The sequence below is a fragment of the Protomyctophum bolini genome, assembly GCF_963924005.1.
Source record: "Protomyctophum bolini genome assembly, chromosome: 2".
In the NCBI taxonomy this organism is placed as follows: Eukaryota; Metazoa; Chordata; class Actinopteri; order Myctophiformes; family Myctophidae; genus Protomyctophum; species Protomyctophum bolini.
Genome location: NC_137863.1, coordinates 26,765,705 through 26,785,456, shown reverse-complemented (window position 1 = coordinate 26,785,456; position 19,752 = coordinate 26,765,705). Strand labels below are relative to the sequence as shown.

The following is a 19,752-nucleotide window of genomic DNA, read 5'->3' as shown; positions in this document are numbered from 1 at the left end:
GGTTTTCACCATTTCTCAACTGTTTCGGGACCCCCACACGGAGTTGCACCACTCACTTCACACAGGTGTGATCTTTTCTTTTACACTGTGGTATTGTTACTTTTACGAGTAGTTCCTGCACCACTGCAGCTAGGGGAGCTGCCCATATGAGTTCTTATCTGGTCAACAATCCATGACTACACTCCAACAATCATTGGCGAAGAAGGGCCTTTTAATTACAGCCTTGTTTTTTGTTTTTGGGAGCTAGACCCCACCGTGTTTTTTGATTTAACACCTCCTGATGGTGCGAGTGCATGCAGTCCAAGGGCTAGGGCTAGCCAACCGTCCATTGAAATAAGGAATCGTCCCCTATTTGGAAAGTAAAAGAACAAACAATGACGCACAGATTACAAGTTCAAACAGCTCATATACTATAGTTCAACCCTTTTCATATCAAGGTCCATTATTCATTCGGTATTTAAGCAACGGACCACTATTTGATGTTAGCCTCTCAGACCCAAGACTTATTGAGACTATTTTGTTGTTGCAGATGATGAACAATAATTTAACTCCTGAGAGCATTTTACACTGCTGGGACCTGAGGTTGAAGTGGTTAATATAATATACAAAAACTGTATACAGTGAGATCTTTTCTGGGCATCCCTTATTTTTCTTGGAAATATTTGAATTTCAGGAAGTTGGCATTCTCTAGTCCACACTGCCCTCACGCTGTGACACAAACACATGGTCATGAATTAGAAAGCATCCTCTGCACCAGTAGTCTCTCTGTGGTTCATCCAACTGGGTTAGGGTGAACAGCTGACGGACGATATCATGTCCAGAGACACTTCTTAATAAGCACACCACGTATGTTTGTTTACTCCCGCAACGCTCAAAACCTGTCAACCGTTGCTGTGCTCCAATGTGGTGTCATCTGCGTCATTATCACAAACAGCCCCTAGATGAAATAGCGGTTACAGTAAACGTGTACTTGTCATGGTTGTGGTAACCATTCAAAGTCAGCTGGTAAATGACCGCGTTGTCCAGCACAGCCAGGAGAATCAAGTGTGACATTGATGAGCGACGCTGCTCTCCAGATTCTGCATAGAGCTTTGGAACAGAACACCTGCCTCAGGAGGATTATTACACATCTGGTGGAGAGACAAAGTAAGCAATGTGGACCTGTAAAAAAGAGCAAGTCAGGATCCCATTGACTTACAGATTTGAAAGAGGAAGTGGACTTGGATTGGTTACACCCTCTGAAAACCTGCCACAAGCTGACAAGCATCACCCGACAAGCCCTGAAATGGAACCGGTAATGAGCTCACCCCCAGGGACAGCTTGTAGAAGAAGTGTTGAGGCAGAAGTGTCAGAGAGTGCCAGCTCTGCAAAGGAGGAATAACTACTATAAAATGGAGGACATTTGTCAACGGCCTATGCACCGGGGAGCTAAGGGCTTAAGTCAACTAAGTCAAAAATCGGGCAAGAACTATTCTCTGCACAAAATGCAAGGCGCATCACTGGGAAGAGGAGCATTCTAGTGCGTCTTTGGCATACTAATAAGTGGCTAATGATCATACCGTTTGCAGGGTGTAAAATGCAGGGTGCATCATGCATGCTGCCTTTTCCGTCCACCCTACAAAGCAGAGCAGCTTGCAACACCTTTCTGTCATCATGTTGGCTGTTTGTCACTCAGTGTACCCAGACATATGCATCAAGAGGGGTCAAGAAAGCGCCTAGAGGAGGCGTCTGCCACATCTCTTCCTAGTTTTTAAACAGCTTGTGGATGGAAATGACGCTCACACGGCATCAATTTGACGCGTCGGCAAAGACCGGAAACAATTTGCCAACGCGTCAAGTTGCAGCCGTGCAAGCGTCAATTCCATGCATACTATGTGTCCAGACTCCACAGTAAGCTGTTTTTTTTTCAGGTTTCCAGGTGAATGTATGAAGAAGTTGTGATGTACCAAAATCTTCCTTTGACTTCCATTATAATTAGTAAAATATTTCTAAAACTACAAAACATTTCAAATATTCATGTACACCCGCTTGACTTCACAGTATGCTGAACGTTTCAAAGTTTGAATTGAGTTTCTAACCATGTGTGTAGGAGTAATTTAAAGTTGTAAGGAGACAAAAAGTGTAAGATATCTATAGTGGCCTCGCTGCTGCTGCAGTGAGCCCACAATGAGAGGCCAATAATATTAGCAGAAACACATAAAGAGATAGCCCTGAATGACCATAACAGGTCTGTAACTCTGAGAGTGTACCCACACCCCCTTGAGTTATGGGGGCCCTTGCAAATAATCTGAATAATATTTGAGAACAACTAGTAGACTACTAGTGGACTCATAATGTGCCATAGTGTCATTATAAATCAGAGCATAATCTGAACAAAACCTAGACATTTGACATTCAGTAATTGAGTATTATGATCAAAGAACATTACTTTTATGCCCAACACGTTCTCATATTTAACTGATAGCACAAATGAGAACACAATAACATGTTTCCTGATGGCGTGGGCCATTCCGGGTATTTGGAATTCACCATTTTAGTGTTTTGTTGGGCTCCGAACTTCAGAGAGCATTAAGGTCAAGTTACGTTTTTTTTCACTTTGTGTAAGCTGGCTGCTATAGGCGTATGTAATGGTAACTATATGGTTCCTGTGCTCAATGTAATTATTTCAAACATACCTGTGAAGTTGCCCGAACGGCCAAGGCTCCAAGAACAGTCAGGAATGGTAGTTAAGGGCTTTTATTTTCCCCAAACTCCTCCACCAAAAGTCCATACAATTGTTCAGTGCAATAATTCTCAATAGCAAACTATATTACAGGCAACAAAATAAAGAAAGGACAAAAAGATAAATAAATACTTGGGCAACACTCCTTAACAAAACCCAAACAGGATGAGAGCTCTCTTCAGGCTGCACCTTGATCACACAAGGCCCTGTAGCTCTCCCTCAGGGATGTTATTTGTGTCAATGCCCACATCCAACTAACTAGCCTGTCCCTGCAGCCTCCTTTAAATAGGAGTGGGTCCTACCACTGGGCACAGACTCAATTAGCACATTTCTTCTCAAATACTACACTAATAAATAAATACTTCCAACCACCTTGAATAAACAGTAACCTAAACATTCTAAATAATGTGTTACAATTAAACAAGTATAAAACAGAATGAACACTCAATGACAATTACTCAAAGAATAAGGAGAAACACCCCTCTCCTGCATAGCACTTGGCCCTTTCCTCATCAAGGGAGATGCCACCAGCAGTGCAGGAGAGACAACTAACCAATCAGTGATTACCATTCAAATAAAGTTTAAAACAACAGTCCTTGCATGTTATAGGAAACAGTTTCATGTGTCTTTGTATATAGGGCACGGGTTGCCCCGTGACAATACCCATTCTGTTAAAAAGTCCCCTATTAAAGGTATAATTTCATGTACCACTAAAGGTGTTATTTATTTTCTTGCATGCCCCTGTGGTAAGGCACGTGTGGGCAAGACCAAACATGAACTTAATTTTGCATAGCTGAGTACTGCAGTACCATTACATGTACAAAAACGATGTACTGCACATTATCTCTCTCTCTGTGTGTGTGTGTGTGTGTGTGTGTGTGTGTGTGTGTGTGTGTGTGTGTGTGTGTGTGTGTGTGTGTGTGTGCTTACGTGCGTGTGTGACGTGTCTGTACACCAATAGGCATCAAACATTGCATGCACACTCCCAGTAGGTGGTTAAATATGGCATTAATTAGCAGGAGAAATAAAGTAAAAGGGGGAACATAAAAGGTGAAATATGGAGATACAAGGTTTCTGCCCAACAGTTGTGAGGCAGCATCCATTGACATTGACATTGCATATGCCCCCTCTCCCAAGTCTTTTTGGAACTAGTACACTTGGCTGTGGAGGCGACATTTTGCAGACCTTCTTTTCGAGGTCTTCATTAGCAGCTGCTTCACAGGAGACATAATACAGTACATGGATTAGAATCCATGTTGACATCTGCATCAATTAGAATGTATGTAGAATCGGAGCCAAGCAGAAGACAGACGGAATTTATCTTGGCAGAATAATAATCGTAGTCTCTCTTTAAGGTTAAGAGCCCGGCAGAGGCGACATTCCTGCATCTGGGCCATGGCAGTGTGTTAGTCAGACGTACGCTGAAGACGGGGCCCCTACCCGTCATGTTTTAGACGGGCCCCCGCTGACTCAACTGTCATGTTTGAGACGGGGCGCCCTGCTGACTCAACTGTCATGCCTGAGCCCCCGAGGGCATGAGAGACAGTAGGCGAGACGGACGAAAGTACTTACAAATATGTACAGGATATGGCTTCAGGTTGTATCGTTGATGTTTGTACATGCTAGTTCTTTGAACCGTTGCGTGAGAATATCTGAAGCCCCACAATGCTTGAGCTTGTACATTACAATATCAGCTTTTTTCGGTATATCAGATATTTAGGGGCATTGGTTCTCAAAGTGGGGTCTTTACCACGGGGTCGGGTCCACAGCATAATTAGAAATAGCATGACAATCATTTTAACCACATTTTTTACTTAATTAGATATTCAAAAATAGATATACAACCTCATAGCATTTAACTTCATGCTACGCTATACAATATATGAGCCTCATGAAGAACTTGGAAATTGGTGCAAATCTTTGAATACATTATAATTTAAAAGTAGCTCCATGCTTATGAGGCTCACTTTTACTTGTAACACGGTATTTCTACATTATGGTATTGCTACTTTGCTTTAATAAATAAAAAAGTAATGGAAAAATCATGGACCCCTCAAGCATTAGAAGGACATTAATGCGTGAGGGGACTGTGCTTTTTCCATAACTTGGTGTGGTCTCCTGATAGATGATTTTTCAGGTCCGTTTAGAAAGAAACCGTGCAGTGATTCACATCTTTTAACCCATTCTGACCGGGCACCCATTTTGGTGTTGGCATCATGTCATGCTTTAGCTATTGAAAAATAGCAGATCTACAAGCTCATAGCGCGCGCTACGAGCTTGTAGGTCTGCTATTTTTGAAAAATCGAAGAACGACTGACATTTTTTTAATCTGATCTCAGGTCAGAATGGGTTAATCAGACCAGTGTGTGTCCAGTGGAAACCTCGTATGAATCTGATCTCAGGTCAGAATGGGTTAATGGATGGTGTCAGCTAGGGCATTCCACATTTTGGCGGCAGAGTAGTAGAATGAGAATTCCCCCATGTTTGTTCTAAATTTGGATGGCACCAGATCATGTTCACTCAGGCTTTTCGTGTCAGATATGGCACCACGTGTAGTATCATGTGGCTGTGCATTGTGTTGTAGTGTGGCATTTGGGCAGCATTTTACAATGCAGCACATGCTGTTCTTCAAACCAGCGGCTAGCCTTTAATTATCCATAACACTGTCTGAATTCTTGCTTTTTATTTCATTGTTTACAACGGCTGCAGCCACACTGAAGGCATCAATCGGATGCATTAAAACCAGTTGACGCGTCTCTCAGAACTCTGTTGACGCGTGGCACAGACAATCTGAAATGTAACCTCTGGTTTATGTGTCAGTGCTGCCTGCTGCAGTGATGAGTTCACTGTGTCACAGTCTTATACTTCATAAACACTGAAGTATTATCATTGACTGTTTATTAGTTGCAATCTAATTTCTCTGATAAGCTGGCCAGTCAAATCCTCTGTGCAATGTAACCACTTAATTAAGCCCTATTTAATACAAAAATTCTAAAAATCTTCTGATTGAAGCTCAAACCACGTTGCATCACCACATCTTTCGAGCAGTATAGGACGGTCAACAATTCTCAGCAAAGAGTTTTGGTGTTGAGACTCAGGAAGCAAAGGAGCTGACCTATTTTAGAGTCCTTGGCGATTCTGCTCAACTTAGTACAGCATTTTAATTATTGAAAAAAAAGAAACCACATGTTTTGAAAAGTTTTATGACATACCCAAAATCTAGACGTGAGGTTAAAAGTGGTTAACAAATGGAACCAAATGCAGCCGTGATGGTTGTGTATGAATGTCATCCAGCTGTCGTAACTCAACAAGCCTCTCAGTGCCGCCAGCCCACACCGCTCTGGAAAGACTCAAATACGGCGTTTGCCTTGGTTGTGGGCGTGGACCTGAACTGTATCAGCCTCTAACCAGACGCATGGGAGAAGAGTGAACATACTGTATCTTCTGCCTTCCTTCCAGTAAACTAATTAACTCCAGTACTGATGAAACTTCATTGTACAGCAGCACAAGGATAAAAGGTGCAGGAACATAAGGGTAACATGATTTGTTTTGTTCGGCTCAGTCGACATTGTGGCAGCAAACACAACAACATAAATATAGCTGCAAGCAGCTAGAAGACGGGGTCAAGCCCAAAAAGAAAAAAAGATACAAATACTGTATACACAATGAGGTATATAAACAGTGATGACTGAAAGTATTTGACGTAAGTAATAAATAAAACTCACACTTCTGTGAAGTGAGGGGCGCTCTTATCATCATACATCATCACGTTCCGTGCTCAGCCAATCACATCATTAATGTGCTTGTCCATGTGGGTTTTAATTAGATTCTACACAGGCCCTATAGGTCAGCCCCAACCTGCTCATTTATGTGTGGTTGACATGGCGTAGGTAGACTGGAGATGACCAGTTTTTTTTTGGGCTATGCTGATTGGCTGAAGGGGTGTTTGTCAACGCTGTAGTCCTTCTACCAGAGTCAGACTCCATTCGCATGTATGGAAATAAAACAAAAAAATGAAGGCTGAAAAGTGGATCCGTGAAAATCATAAGAATTTACTCATCGAAAGATCTAAAGGATCCAAAGGTCTTTTGGCGAACGAGTGTGAGCTTCAGTCCCTGAGGGATTCTCAAGGCCCTCTACCACCAGTAAGACGCGCAAACGCGGGAAGCGAACGCAGCTGAGACCCTGCAGATCATGTCTGACTGTCTGTCTGTGTGTCTGTTCCGCTGTTACGTTAAAAGTTAAAAACTTAACTTAAAAATAACTTAACTGAAATATGTACGAGCTGCGTTCGCTTCCCGCGTTTGCGTGTCTTACTGGTATTACTACTCGGGAATGATGGGGAATGCATGTCACATTGTATTCGTTGTCAGAGTGACCCTTTTGTGCCCATAATAGGAGATCCCTGTCATCATCAGTATATATGCCCACATACAGTATGGGCATATCCATATATGGAAATATCGCTTGGATTGGGAAGTTCTGGACAACCTACTCTAGGCATATCGGTCTGCTCTGCGATTCTCTACAACCGCCTATCCAGAAGACTCAACGCTAGGCGCTGTGGATTAATTGCATGACCATATATAATGTATGGGCGTATCAGTCGCATTGGTGGTTCTGGTCAACCGCCTATCCAACAGACTCAAACTGGGAGTCTCTACCTCGGGTTGTCTGAAATGTGCAGACTGAGTTGGAGGTTCTCCAGATACGTGAATTACGGACATACGTATACATACCGTAGGTAAAGAGATTCCATGCAAGATTTTGGTTAAAACTAAAATATTTTTTGTTAAAAGGTTCAAGCTAGGCTATTATGATAGTAATCATTGCTGTGTGATAGTGTTCAGTAGGACGTCTCCAAAACTCTTAAATAAACAGAAAACACTTTTTCAGGTAGATCACACATTTCATTCGATCACTTCGAGAGAAGTCCACAAAGGATCATTCAGCTTCAATTGAATCTAGTTTCCAATTTGTTGTCTGCTTATTTCTTTCTTTCATCACTTCCAATGTCACTGATTTGTCCTGTATCCTCACTATCCTGGATGAATTATTGTCTCTTGAGAGAACTCTAGGGCTTTTCCTCCAAGCCCCAGTATAGGGACACCACTGGGGTTCAAGTGGTTAAACGATATGGCTCTGCTCATATCATCATCATCATCTAACTACACGCTCACTCAGCACTCACTCATTAGTCTGGCTTAGCTGCTAGGCTCATTCAATTCCCACTGGAAGATTTACAGATTAAAATCACAGGGCAGAAATGAACACCATGTTATGCAGTTACGCACACACACACACACACACACACACACACACACACACACACACACACACACACACACACAAACACAAACACAAACACACACACACACACACACACACACACACACACACACACACACACACACACACACACACACCTGGGACGAGCATTCAGCAAAAAATAGCACGAAGACTACAAGCTCACAAAGTGTCGCAATGCATCGTGTTGTGATCGAGCTTGTAGGTCGGCTAAGTTTGGGAAGGGGGGGATCCCTGTAGTGCCCCGGGCCAAAAGCAAACAATACAGTACTGTAGTGTACAGTAACTTGGCAACAGTCATAACTACTATAATGTAGTTGACTGATCAACCTCCAAGAATGTACAGTATGTACCTACAGGACCTTTACTTCATGTGTTCATGTCTTTGTCACTTTCAAGATGCAAACATGCCTCCATGACCTTCAGGTTTGCCAGCTTAGGAAAAGTTGAATGAGCTCAATGAGCGAGACACCTCATTGGAACAGCTTCCAGGAAAAGCTGAATGAACTGACACCTCATTGGAACAGCTGCAGGTCTGTGTGAAGCTCATGGGTTAGGTGGTTACCCTGACATGAAATGTTCCTCTCAGATATTATGTTCTTGGCTCCATGGTCACTGTTGTCTCAGTGTGAATCCCCTCTTACGTAACATGCCTTGTGCTTCCTGGGGCCTATTTCACGAAACTTGGCAGAACTAATCCAGGATTTAAGCCAAAACCAGGCTTGTTAAATCCTGGTCTGTATTTCCTGGTTTATTCCATTCCACTAAAGCCAAGCGAGGCTTAGAATGGGTGGATTTATCGAGCCAGGATCATAAAGCCTGGCTGAATGCAGAGCCTGGCTTTTCCTCTCTAGACCCCTTCAGTGGAACACAGATTTACAGATCCTTCTTCTTCGTGAGGTATTATGGGGTATTATTGCATCGTTAATAGTTGCATATAGTTGCATAGTTGCATACCTTCTGTGCAGACTTACTGATTTACAGATTTAAGCTTCTAAAATAAATACTGCTGCTGTAATTAAAGAGAGAAAATACTGTCAATAGTGGATAGACTGAATGATTAACTACCAGTAACTACCCCAAAAATATAGTCTACATTTTATGTAGACTCACCATATATCAACATATCCAGGTTAACTGGCCAAATTAATCTGGCAAGATTAACCAGTTAACCACACACACACACACACACACACACACACACACACACACACACACACACACACACACACACACACACGATTTATGTATGTCCATGCACACATAAGCGATACAATACAATACAACATTAGCATTTTCCCAACATCAAATGGCTTTGTATTGTGTTGTAAATGCATAGCTTGGCATTCTAATTAAGTGATTGGTTCAACAATCTCTTCAGTATATGGACTTGTTGCTTAGCTGATGTATTTGCTTCAGGACACTGGCAAGTGTGAGCATCACAGTTCCATTGGAACACACTGCCCTGCTGAAGAGTGACTGTCCCTACCGTTTCTTTGAGTGTTTCTTCTGGAGTTTATTCTGCTGGAGTGTTTCATCGCTGCTGTTCCCTAGCTGTGCTGCATTCCCCCCATCACGCAGCTAACCCTCACCATTCTCATTCTAACATATCCCTGGACTCGTGAGTACTGTACAGTGAAGCGGCCACTACGGTTTGTAGGCCACAACGCACCCAAGCCACGACTCACTCCTGCAACGAGCGGTCAGTTAGGGTCAGTTGCAGTCAGGTGCCCATTATTGTGTGTGATCTGTTTTCATATTCTGTATTTGTTCACATTTAATCTGAATCAATTTTATTTTATGTTTAATTTCATACTGCATTGAGATAAATGTATTGTTTTTTTGGTGTTAATAAATATTCATGCCTACATTAGGTAGTTAAAGTTAAAGTAATCTGGTTGTGTCATAGCTGACAGAGTATTCATGTATGGTAATGATATACGGTAATTCATGTTGGATAATGCTTATTTAAAAAGTAGTTAAAAGTAAGTATGAAGTTAAAAGCTTACTTAAAGGAGTATAATGTAATTATATTATCTAACTTTAGATAATAGTTAGACTACAGGTACGCCATTTTATTAAAACGAACTCAGAGTAGCTACTACACGAGAAACCTCATAGCTACCTGGGATGGATGTTACACACATACTGTATAACCTATAGCTCTGATGGTATGGAGGAGCTGGTATTTAATGACTTCTGTCAAAGGTGCAGGCCTCAGAATGTACAGAGAGATAGCCAGCACTCCAAAGTCCATTCAAGGTACATTTATTGCATTGTGCAGCACGGACAGACAGAAAAAACACGGACCCGTTTCGGCGTCAAGCCCTCTTCAGCGTGTACTTCAAGAATGGAAACTGATTTGGAGCAACATCTGGTGTATTGGCAGAAAGATATGTACAAAGATTTCAGCATTATCAGTACATAGTTGAAACATGGAAGGTTTGACACAGGTATGTTTGTACATTCTCACTGACGATGGAAAATGTTTAAATACAGTATGTCCTTATGAGATCAACTGTCGTGGTGCGCTTTATAAAGTATCTTTTTCCGCATCAAGTGCCATCAAAAGAAACATAAGCTTTATCAACAAACAAAATAAAAATCTGGCTAAACATATTGCAATTTGTCACGAAACCCAAACCGTCATCTGCAGAGAGATGCCCCTTTAGCCAGCAGGGTTTGGCACTAACCACCGGACGGAAACGCAAAAAAAGGAGCAAACTGGAATGTTTTCTGCAACAAATAGAGAATACAAAACAGTGGCAGAATACATGAGCATCTGACTGATCAAAAACTAAGGACGTCCTTGATTATGTACAGACTCAGTAAACGCAGCATCAGTGTGGAGTAGAGGCAGTGCTTTTAGGAGCCAGGTTTTGCAGCACTGCTCCAGCACTGCAAGGTCTTCGGTGAGCACCTGCTCCAGTAAAATGAGGTCTGCTGCTTTGAGTTGCCAGACACATGTCATCTGTGTGTCATCGGTTAATAGGTCACATCCTGCTAATCCCAGGCAGTCCAAACGCAGGGGGCCTGTTACAGTTCTGTCTTTAACTGTATTTAGATTTCTTTGTCCTGTGTTCCCCAACTGTGGTACTGGCATGACAACTGATTTACCTCTCAGTATCAGGTCTGTCTGTCTGTCTGTCTGTCTGTCTGTCTGTCTGAATTTGCATTAGGGTGGGTGGGTCATTTGTATACACGATCAAACAGGGTTGGAGACTCTGTTCTCCATTCACTCTTATTCAGTATTTTAGTCTGACGCATTTTGTAGTGCTAGGTTACTTCCGGGTAGAGGCACCAGCGCCTGTCCGCTTCTCATTGTAAATAGCAATATCTGAACGTTATTTTTCAGAAAGGAAGCCATTGAGGTTTAAATGGGTCTTCTTAATGCTTTCAACTCAAGTAGAATTAATAATGTAACTGTACAAGTGTCCATGACAAAGAAAATATATGATATGGAGACAATAGACCAATTATTTGTTTACAAACATTGGGACTGGGCGCACAGGTGACTGTTTCATGTAATCAATTCCCAACAGATCTCCAAACCTGTGCTGGTTTCAGTTAATTCAACCTCCTCTTGTGTGATGGCTAGTGAGGTGCACCCTAGGAGCGCAACAGTATTGCACAAGAGGACAGCTGATATACAAGCTCACATCGCATTGCAGATGTGAGCGTAGTGGTCTGCGTAGGTGACACCATCGCGGGACGAAGCATAAATTATACTTGATGGGCTGCAGGTGCGCGTGCAGTCATGGACAAACAGGCTCTGCTACCTCCCGTTCTTATGACAGCGATTGTAGGTGTGGTTTTGAGGACCACTGCTTTGAATTGCTATTATTGTTCACACACAACAGAAACCAATAGATTATATATTTCAAGAGTGAGAGATCACAATAAAAATCCTAATCATTCTTCCTCCAAAAACAGCATCTGAAAGTTTGATGCGGCATTCTTTTACACGTGAGTGCAGTTATAACTTTTCCATTGCATCTTATGAGAGGTGGGGTTCTTGTGCTGCCGGCCTGCGCGCGCATGCTGGTGCTTATCAGTGTGAAGTCGTCTGTTAAGGCGTCTATAAAGACTATTATCATTATTATTGAAGGTGGTAACAGTCCATTTGCTCAGTACAATATTTCGGGGCATATTTAGTGTGTGCAGGGTTAAGTACGTTGAATCTAGTTTGCTACGGGGCACGGTGGCACAGTTGGTAGTGCTGTCGCCTCACAGCTAGAAGGTCCTGGGTTAGATTCCCGCTGGGGACGCTGTGGGCACTGGCGGCGTGTTCCCTCCTTCGCGTCATCAGTGCCCATACCTGAGGCGGGGGCTGGCGATAGGGCCTTTCTGTGTGGAGTTTGCATGTTCTCCCCGTGTCCCCTAGGGTAGATACCCTCACAAAAAACATGCCGTAATCCTGGTCTCTAAAACTACATCCCCCTGGCCATCCGGGGCGCCTGATGGAGGGGAAAGGAACTGGTCGGAATAACGTGTCCCTTCCACGCGCTGCGTCCGGCCGGGGAAATTCCCCTCTGTCAGGTGAAAAGAAGCAGCTTGGACTCCTCATGCATAGAAGGGGGCATGAGGTCAGTCCGCTGCCCCCCCAGGTTGGCAGAGGAAGTGTAGCACCCAGGATTACTTAGATAATTGCCACTGGGTGAAAAAGAAAAACTGGGTTACAAAATCGTGGGATAAAAATTTGAACAACTTCCTTTCTTGACTTAAGCAATACAAAACATAAATCAACCACATAACCATTTAGGTCAAGCCAAATATTAGTTCAGTGGTTTGGACCTAAGTCAATGCTCAAATACAAAGGCAGAGGAGCGGGGCGTGACACACAGTACAACAAAAGCGACACAAACAGTAGGACCCGGAAGTATCTCTGGAGGGGGCGCTTATGCCACTATACTGAATTGTGTCCAAGCTGAACTCAAGGCCTCTGGTTGTTTAGCAGAGATGTGATTGTTTGCCGACTGTTGCCCAGGCATGGTTTCAGTATAGGAGGCCTTCGTGCCAGACAGCTATTGGGCAGCTGTGAGGTTGAGGAACAGTTTTTCGTGTCTTTAATTTAGTTGCTGCCGGGTGGAAACCCTCGTATCTCCAGATTTCTTTATCTTTTTTATTTGTACTTTTTATATTGGTTACTCTTTGTCTGCCTGTAGGTTTCAACAAATATTTAATCAATGAAAAGTATTAGAGCTTGTGGGATCTAAATCTCATAACTCCATTGGATATATTGGACCATTTTTTGATATTCTTCATTTCCTGAAATGTAATGGTTTTTGACATATCAAATGTCTGCCCGACAGTGCCAATTTGCTCAACACCAATAAGCTAAAGCAACAAACAGTTGCTTTAGCTTATTAACTGTTAACAGTTAAAAATGAATAGGCAAAAATGCACCTTGCACCTAGCAGCATGCACCTTGTGGTATGCGATATGGGGTTATTGTGGTTAATCTGATTTTTATGCTATATTAATTACTTTAGCTGGGGACACCTTGGTGGAAACCCTTCAGGGAATCCTGGTGGTGACCCCACTTTCAGAACCAATGCTAAAGAGAATGGGCCCGATTCACCAAGGAAAATTACAACCAGGTGTAAATGAAGTGACTAAAGGTATTTTTAAAGTATTTTCGGTACGCTCAATCTCACGTGCCATTCATCAAACGACCTGCCTGCATCTGTACGTTTTGCGTCATATCACAACCTGCAGAATGCACATGACTTCAAGCTTATCATGGTGAACACGGTGATATTTGGTCTGAGTTACAGTAGTTGCCACTTGGCATGATGGAAGTCCAATAGGCCGACCTGGCCGTTTGGTGCCGACAGTATAGCCCAGGGATACTCAAATAGATTTACCTGTGGGCCACATTACAAAAATGGCAAGGGGCCAGGGGCCAGTAGATAAAATTACGACATTAATGATACTTGATAACTTCTCTCTTTCAATTGCTTTATTTTCGCAAAATGTATCAAAGTACAATGTGCATGCACACAATATGTAAATAAATAAATGTGTTACATTTTCTTGCATAAACACAAAGAGCTGTTTCCATAACTGCACAAATTATTGCACATAACATGAGTAGCTGTTATAATAACATAATAACATAACATGAGTAGCTCTTTGCCTGCCTGCCTGTCTGTCTGTCCATGAGTAGTTATTTGTCTGTCTGTCAATGAGTAGCTGTCTTACTGTCTGCCTGTCTATGAGTAGCTGTCTGCCTGCCTGTCTATGAGTAGCTGTCTGTCTGCCTGCCTGTCCAATTGTCCATGAGTAGCTGTCTGCCTGCCTGTCTATGAGTAGCTGTCTGTCTGCCTGCCTGTCCAATTGTCCATGAGTAGCTGTCTGCCTGCCTGCCTAATTGTCCATGAGTAGCTGTCTGTCTGCCTGTCTATGAGTAGCTGTCTGCCTTCCTGCCTGTCCAATTGTCCATGAGTAGCTGTCTGTCTGTCTATGAGTAGCTGTCTGCCTGCCTACCCAATTGTCTATGAGTAGCTGTCTGTCTGTCTATGAGTAGCTGTCTGCCTTCCTGCCTGTCCAATTGTCCATGAGTAGCTGTCTGTCTGTCTATGAGTAGCTGTCTGCCTTCCTGCCTGTCCAATTGTCCATGAGTAGCTGTCTGCCTGCCTGTCCAATTCTCCATGAGTAGCTGTCTGTCTGCCTGTCTATGAGTAGCTGTCTGACTGCCTGCCTGTCCAATTCTCCATGAGTAGCTGTCTGTCTGTCTGCCTGTCTATGAGTAGCTGTCTGCCTGCCTGCCAGCCAGCAAGTTGGTTAACAGAAAATAAATTGTTATGGCTGAGTAAAATAAAATACAATAAACACAATTTGCCTGAAAATAGATTACCCAGCTATGACCTTTTTCATGAAAAAAAATGAGTAGTGATATGGCTGACTGAATAAAATAAAACAATCTACCTGAAAATAGATAGCTATAAGTGAAGAGCAATTTCCGCAATTTCCGCAATTACCATTTCCGCAATTTTTATTTCATTTTCCAGATTTTTTTTTCTTCTTTTTTTTAGATTTTCATTGGTGGGCCAGTCATAATGGTCCCGCGGGCCTGATGTGGTTGAGGTTGAGTATCACTGGTATAGCCTATTATAAAATGTTTTTTATGTTTCTTTATATCTTTTCAAACTGAGCTTGTGCGACAAATAGTTTCACCCACTATTTCTATGCCTGTAAACCTGTGATGTGACCACAAAGTTCAGTTGAGTTTAGTTGAGGGGTGCAGAAAGGTACAACTCACAGACTGACAACGCCGAACAACACGCCGGATATAATGTATATTGAATAAATGATTGAACACGTTGTACTATGATTTGATTCAGGTGTGTTCTAAATAAAGTATTAGTGTTGATTATCGTGTATTAATCTAATTATAGTATAGCCTAATTTAATACTATTATACAAAGAAATAGACCTTTTTACAGTACAAAAATGTTTCAAGTTTACACATACAAATAAATGACACAAACACTTTATTTAGAACACACCCAAATCATATTACAGCGTATGTGTTCAATCAATTATTCTCTCTCCTCTTCTACAAAAATAAAAGTTACTGTTGCGCGTGACAAGCTATCATTGTCTTGTATTATATCGTACTTGTATTAATTCCCACCACGGAGTCACGTCGTGGCAGACTATCTAGCCCGATATCCACCTCAGAGCAGAGCTCTGCCTCAGAGCAGAGCAGTGTCGGTAGACTGGCGGGGCATTACCATGTTTGCTCGGACATAGAATAGAATCACGCTGTCCTAACACTGAATACCATTGACAATGAATGGCCAGTTTTGAGTGTGAGGACGCAAATTGTGATTGGAAGGAATGAGATGATAAGAGCGCCCCTCTCTTCACACAGGTGTGATTTTTAAGTAGGTAATCGCCCTGTCAAAAAGAGGCGTTTCGGAGGAGGGTAACACACAATAGACAAATCTCCATGTAAGTTGTGAGGCCTCTTTAGACGTGACCTGAATAAAGTTTTGAACGCACTGCCCTCAGCGAGCCAGAGAATGAACTTCACCAAGAGGGCTTAGGCTTAGAGGCCCCCATAGGGAGTGTTTAGTTAAGATTAATTTCCCTATGGATCTAGGTGGAATGAGGAGGCTAATCCCCATGCCTTGCATTCCCATGATGTTCACGGTAGCTTTTGAAGGTTCCTTCCCTTCCCTCCACCACCCAAACAGGCACAGGCACTCTGCTCCAGACTTTGTTACCGTATGTCTGCCTATTTTCTCTTCAAATAATTGCAGAGTAAAATGCCCAGTGTTAATCCAACCCTGAGAGTGTTCAAATCGAACCAAATGGACCTCTTTGTAACTCTCGGAGTAAAAACTTAAACTGTGTGTACGTTTTAACGGGAAGAACATAATTATGGAAGAAATGGATGAAAATAAATGGAAGAAATGCTTGAATGTATGAATTCCTATTAGTGAATGCATATACTTGGAGCAATATTGGTGTGGTCAGTGCATTTTCATGTTTGTCTAGTATATAGTATTTCAAATTGTTCTCGATTCATGCCAGCAGCAGGGTATAGTACATGTTCTAAGTGGTGCAAACTATAGATACTAGCCTGGTAGTGCTCTGTTTCAGGCAAATAACACCTCTCTGTCTAACGGCACTGACAGACTTTGAAAGCTTTCTAAATGGTGTTTTTGAATTTCCATATTGCATTTCCCGGTGAGGCGGGAGCTGTGCGCATCTCACCAGGACCGGCTTAATTCAGGCTTTAGGAGCTGCAGCCCGGAGCGCCACGCTCTGGGGGGCACCAAACGCCTGGCCAGAAAGAAAAAAATCACACCCGTGTGAAGTGAGGGGCGCTCTTATGATTTGATCAGTTTCTTAATTAGTTCGTACCTGGAGTTGTGCATTGTTTCCGCTGTGCACAGCAGCACAGGGGAACTGTCTTTCTGACCAAATAGCTACACAGTGCATGCAGAGGAGGGGGGAGGAGGCGTGGGTGTATGCATGTGTGTGTGTGTGTGGTGTGTGTGTGTGTGTGTGTGTGTGTGTGTGTGTGTGTGTGTGTGTGTGTAATGATGATGCAAAGCGGCTGGGGGTAGTTAGTTAGGCAGACAAAGTAACGCAACAGAATCAAACCACTTGACAACCCAACTACAATACACGGGGGAACACTGGTAACTGGTTAATGTCCACGGCTGTCAATTAATTTCTGCATGCGTGCCTGTTGTTTAATTTGCACATGGCTATAGTGTCGGACTCGGAGCGCGTATGTTTGGACTATGGACTGTGCACGCACGCATGCAGTGCGCACGCACGCAGTGCGCACGCACACACACACACACACACGCACACGCACACGCACACACACACACACACACACACACACACACACACACACACACACACACACACACACACACACACACACACACACACACACACACACACACACGCACGTTTCATTAGAGTGAGGTGACGTAATATAATGGACCCGTTGGCCACCTCGTTACTTGTTCGTATCACCGGCAGCGCTGGCTGTCTTTGACTTTATTAGGTTTCATAAAAGTAGTGTCGGATGGTCTGACTATTCATGGCATGCAGTGTTGTTGCTTGATCTCCCATGGCTGAGAGGTCGGCTAGAGGCAAAAAGTCTGGTTGCCAATAGAGGAAGCATGCAACCAATCAGAACGATAGGTCGTCAATACAGCAGCCATTGAGAAAATATAGGTGAAAGTGGGCGTGAAAGCCAAGTTAACGATAGAAAGCTGTGCTTACACACCAGCTGGTAAAAATAAATACATTGTCACACCATTATCAAAAGGATGAACAGAACGGATGCCAGACTGGATTGCCAGCCAAGGTGCCTGGACCGCTGAGCCACAGCCCAGGCAACCCTGGCTGGGACCCAAGCCTTTCATCCAATCAGGATAGAGAGCCAAAAACTAAAATATGGTTTTTTGACCCCAGGGGTTAACTGGGGACAGGGAGGAACTCCTTATATGGTCAGCACACTATAGTATAGTATATAGTATCAAAATAAAATAAAAAAATAAGTGATATTTGAATTAAGTGAAATCACTGAATATACCTTTAATACTGGTATATACTGTACATTGACTATTTGAAAATATATGAATCATTGCTCTGAGTGGAGGATTTATTGGCAGGTGCATGTGATATTAGTATCTTCTGATGTAAGCATGCATGACATTTTAGTTTGACAGGAAGTAATGAAGAGCTAACTTTTCAAGCATGGATATGCTTTTAAAGGGTTAAGATAATATTTACATCATACATACATACATTTTGTAATTAAAGCATCAACTGATGCTTTATATGCATATGAGTCAAACCACCCGGCTCATTTGTTTCGTTTTGGAACTCTAAATATGCCGCAATATTAAACATGTCTACGGGAATTCAGAATGTCGGGGGACATAACCCAGTTAGGATGCGTACATTTACTACATTACATCAATGCTCTATATTGTTTGGCATTAACTGTGCTGTTTTAGCTGAATCAACCTCAGTTTCTCAATGGTTTATTTGAGTGGGGTTTGATCAGAGTTCATCTGAAGAGCGTTTAATAAAGACTGCAGCATGACATAACCATCCATCCTTATCCCAGAGACATCCCTATAGCTAAGGATGTGTTACAATTTATAAGGATCATTTGTTTTGCCGGCTTTCATATACAGCAAGCAGCGAATATTTTGTTTGGCAGGAGGAATCTTGTTGACAAGCCACATGCTTCAGATGGAGTACACACCACAAGCCACAAATTCAAAGCACATGCTAAAACTGAAAATTGGACCCTGAACTACACATTTTGACTATAGTCTGCATAGTTGGCAGCAAGTAGATAGAGAAGTGGGCCTATACTGTAGCTCCAAAGACCTGGATGTTACAGAGTGTGAGAAAGTTTCCTTTGGCCTTTGAAGGAATGAGATGTTTGCGCAGATTCACACAATTTCCCTCTGCATCAATGAAGGTCAATCCATCAATGAATCAATCATTCAATGATTCAATCAGTCAGTTATTTAATTAGTTAGTTAATTATATATTTACAATGCTCCGATGAAATGGCTCATAGCTGAAATGCGTAAGCGTTCGTTTATTGCCGATAAAAAAGTGGAAATGTGGGTACTTTGTCCTCCATTTATTTGAGATTTTGCATGCTACCTTTTTGGGATTTTTTCAATTCCTACTTTTCAACAGTGAGTATCTGGTTGAATTATGTAAACTATCAATGCTTGATTGATTGATTGAATCACGAATGAACGAAAGAATGAATATCAATTGTGAATATGAAACTATGTATTATCATTTGGCCTTCAACAGTGTATACATAATGTGAATACAGTAACTGTAGTGTGCACCTCGTGATCCACATGCAAGTGCACCAGAGTCAAGCAGGACTTATTTATTCCCAAAAGAAAAGATCAGACCACAGGGTTTTACGTTTTGGGGGCTGGCAGGCTTGGTTGGGGAACTTGGTGGTTACTGGCACAACGGCCTGTTCGAGTCACATTGTGGTGTGCCGAGGAGGATGAGTCTGTGGATGAAAGTGCTTCACATCCGCACTAACCACTTAAACCCTATAGTTAACCAAAGTCCCCAAAGTGACAATATTAGGCACCCGTAATTTTTTCCCTAACAAAATGTCTTCGTCGAAAATAACACGTAAAGTTGTGAGCTTAGCACGTTGTGACGTGTTATGACACGTTGTGACGCGTTGT

At 42.5% G+C, this 19,752-nt stretch overlaps 1 long non-coding RNA gene across 1 annotated transcript; it reads left to right on the top strand.

The window, feature by feature from the left end:
• Positions 1–13,977: 13,977 nt before the first annotated feature.
• LOC308322777 lies at positions 13,978–14,672 on the top strand. The gene is made up of 2 exons (XR_013964752.1): positions 13,978–14,052; positions 14,556–14,672. It is a non-coding gene; the product is annotated as an uncharacterized lncRNA (long non-coding RNA).
• The last annotated feature ends 5,080 nt before the right edge of the window (positions 14,673–19,752 follow it).